Source organism: Pinus tabuliformis, chromosome 6 (assembly GCF_031772625.1).
Source record: "Pinus tabuliformis cultivar Carrire ecotype Pingquan chromosome 6, CPIR1, whole genome shotgun sequence".
NCBI lineage: Eukaryota > Viridiplantae > Streptophyta > Pinopsida > Pinales > Pinaceae > Pinus > Pinus tabuliformis.
The window spans coordinates 1,638,845,922-1,638,849,403 of record NC_142292.1 but is presented as its reverse complement, the minus strand read 5'-3'; the positions used below and the strand labels follow the sequence as shown (position 1 = coordinate 1,638,849,403).

General features: G+C 38.3%; 1 pseudogene; it reads left to right on the top strand.

Moving 5' to 3' along the window:
* Positions 1 to 1,841: 1,841 nt before the first annotated feature.
* On the top strand, positions 1,842 to 2,198 carry LOC149265221 (putative receptor-like protein kinase At1g11050 pseudogene; annotated as a pseudogene).
* The last annotated feature ends 1,284 nt before the right edge of the window (positions 2,199 to 3,482 follow it).

Genomic DNA, 3,482 nt, shown 5'->3' with positions numbered 1-3,482 from the left:
TGGATGTCAAGACAACGTTCTTGAATGGGGTGATAGAAGAATAAGTATACATCGAACAACTAGAGGATTTTGAGACACATGAGAAGAAATATCATGTATGTAGATTAAAGAAAGCCTTGTATGGGATTAAACAGGAACCTAGAGCATGGTACGATCTAATTAATGGCTACTTGAAGAATATGGGGTTCGTTAAGAGTGACGCAAATCCTAATCTCTACTATATTTTTGTAGAGAATGAGCCTCTAATTATGGTGTTATATGCGGATGATGTTTTCCAAACAAGATCATCTAAGCTCATCAAAGACTATAGGAAGAACCTAGCCAAATAATTCGACATGAAGGATTTGGGACACATGCATTATTTCTTGGGGTTGGAAGTTTGGCAGCAGAAGGGTGAGATCTTCCTTGGACAAGGGAGATATGCTACAGACACCTTGAAGAGATTCAGGATGTAGAATTGTAGACCTATGGCTACTCTAATGGTCACCGATTTTTCCACATTGGGTTTTTCCGGGGACAATTATCCAAAAACAATTGTGTTGATGTGATTGGCTCTTGTGCATGTTATTTTCTCTGTGTAATTATGTGATAATTGCAGTAGAATTTATTTTAATGTTTACTGAAGAGATTTTGTAAATAACTTATGGTGAATAATAAGTAGGTGAAATGAATTAGTTGTTGCAGTAGAATTTTGGGTTAGGGATTTTCACAATAGCATATGGAAGACTATAAGAGTTTCCATCACCATGAAAGAAAATGTGATGAAGAGTTTCAGTTGAATATTTTCTCATGTCTGAATTTTGGCGTACATGGTTGTGTGTGACCTATTTTCAGGTACTCGTAGGCGAATTAGTTCTCTGCTTTAGCCTCCTCATTCCCTGCATTAGATTGAGATTCTCTGGACCTTTTTTTCATTGATCATGCAGGATAACAAAAATTAAAATGGATATTATCTTCCTCCTACAGTTGCTCTCATTATAATATTGGATGTTCGCTGATGCAAAATGTCCAATGGACTTACAATATTCTAGTAAATTGCCTTTGGATAAGTCTTCCTATGAATCACGATGCAAAATGTCCAATGGACTTATAATATTCTAGTAAATTGCCTTTGGATAACTCTTCTTATGAATCACGTATTAGTGGTGAGAATGATAACCCATGCTGCAAGACATTTCTTGGTTTGTTTGGAGTAGGATTAGCTAAGTACTTGAGAGACACATCCCTTTTTGAGCTTCCTATAAATGCCTCTGTCGTTGCTTGTCTCAAGCAATTTCAACAGTAGTTGGGCTCTCTAGGTCTGTTTCCATACTTGGTAGCGATATGTTTGGAGAATAGTTTGTCTATGTTTGTATCGAGCCCTCTACTCTGCATACGCATAAAAACAAAGTAGGACTGGATTCACAAAATGGGAACTACTAACCTAGACTTGGCCTGTAAAGGCGACCTCTCAGACCTGGCTTCCTGTCAGCTATGCAAACACAGTGGAGACCTCGTTCATAAGATTCTGGTGGACACGTACAAAAATTTGACAAGTACAGCAACCAGCGATAAATGCTACTATTTCACAATGTTGTATGTCACTGGAGTGGTCAATGAATTTGGTCCCAAGAGCCCAAGTATTTTTTAGTGTATTCTTTGTCTTCCCTTCGTCCAAACCTCGTCGTGACAACTAGTTTTAGCCTGCAATCGTCGGCGTTGTCGCAGCCCTCCTAATTTGCAGTTTTGGGCTTCACTATGGTTTGTGGGTGAGGAGGAGGAATTGTAAGTCTTTGTACAGGGGATTCGTGAAGCAGAATGAAAAACTTTTGAAGTCTGTCGTGAAACCCAACACTGAAACAATGTGGTTCAGAAATCAGGAGATCAAGATCGCCACCGATAATTTAAGTGTCGAAAATCTCATCGGCCAAGGGGGCTTCAATACAGTGTACAAAGGAACGCTTGATGAACGTGAACGGATCATGGTGAAGAGAATCGGAAACTGCAATCTGGAAAGGGACTCTGAATTCCTGAACAACGTGGAGATCATCAACAACACGAGGCACATGAATCTCGTCATTTTGAGAGGCTATTGCATAGCCAACGTTGAAATGGAAGGGCATCAACAATTTTTGATATACGATTACATGCCCAATGGCAGTTTGGATGACCATATATTTGGAGGAAAGTCCATGGCCCAACCTTTGAGCTGGCTGTAGTGCAAGAATATCGTGATTGGGTTCTTCTAAGGGGCTGGCGTATCTCCATGACAGAATTGAGCCTGCAATTTATCACAGAGATATTAAGGCCACTAACATTCTATTAGATGATGATATGAATGCTCATGTTGTCGATTTTGGTTTGGCGAGGATCATGACTAAAGAAGATACAGGAGAATCTTGTTTGACAAGAAAGGTAGTAGGTACGCACTACTACTTAGCCATCGAATATGCTCTCTATGGAAAACTCACATATAAAAGTGATGTGTATAGCTATGGGGTTTTGCTGTTGGAGATCATGAGCGACAAAAAATCTCTGGACACCACTAGAGAGTCGACTTCCTATTATCTCATCACGGATTGGGCATGGGTGCCAGTGAAAGAAGGACCAGTGAAATAATAGATGACAAAATCAGGTAGAATGAGGTCGAGATATTTATGGAGAGATTTATTTTGGTGGGTATTACATGCGCCCACATTATGGTGGCGTTCAGACCTGGAATGGTGGAGTTCGTGAAGATGTTGGAGGGTGAAGCGAAGATCCCTAAAATTCCTGACAGGCCTTTGCCAATGATGCATCATGGAATATCTTTCCTTATAGACGAATGAAATGATTCCTTCGGGATTTCTGACAATGTTTTTCTACTTCCTTTAGAGGATCTAGATAAAATATATGGGGTCGTGAAACCAGTGAAATCAGGATTGCAACAGATGACGGTAAGTGTCCAGTGTAAAATTCTATAAATGAAATGAACTCAACGTAAATTTAGGTTTTCGACGTGCTTTTAACCCTTCTATAAATGAAAGAAAATCAGTATATATTTATGTTTTCGGCAGTGTGGTAGATGCGTTCATGAAAGTGGACCCCACATCCAACATCTGTGATGTCAAATGATTTATCAATAATTTCTTGGAATATGCAGTGGCATTCCAAACAGTGCAAAATGGAATCATGTGTGGTGCATGAGCTTTGTCTCTTTTTTTTGGATGTTGTCTACACACCACCTTCCAGCATTCCTTTCGAAAAATTTAGTTAATTTATTTTTTTCCTTTCTCCAAATGACTTTAATCACAATTTATTTTGAAAATCTCTTTTTCCTTTCCTACCACCAAATAGAATTTAAGTTGGGGTTATTTAAAATTCGATTGAGGTCGTGTATATATATATATGCTAAAATTTAATTAACGCTAAACAATATTTTTTCCCAAATATTATGCTACTAAACACACTATTTATATTGACGAAAAAAATATACGTAAAAAAAACCACAACATAAAATAGAG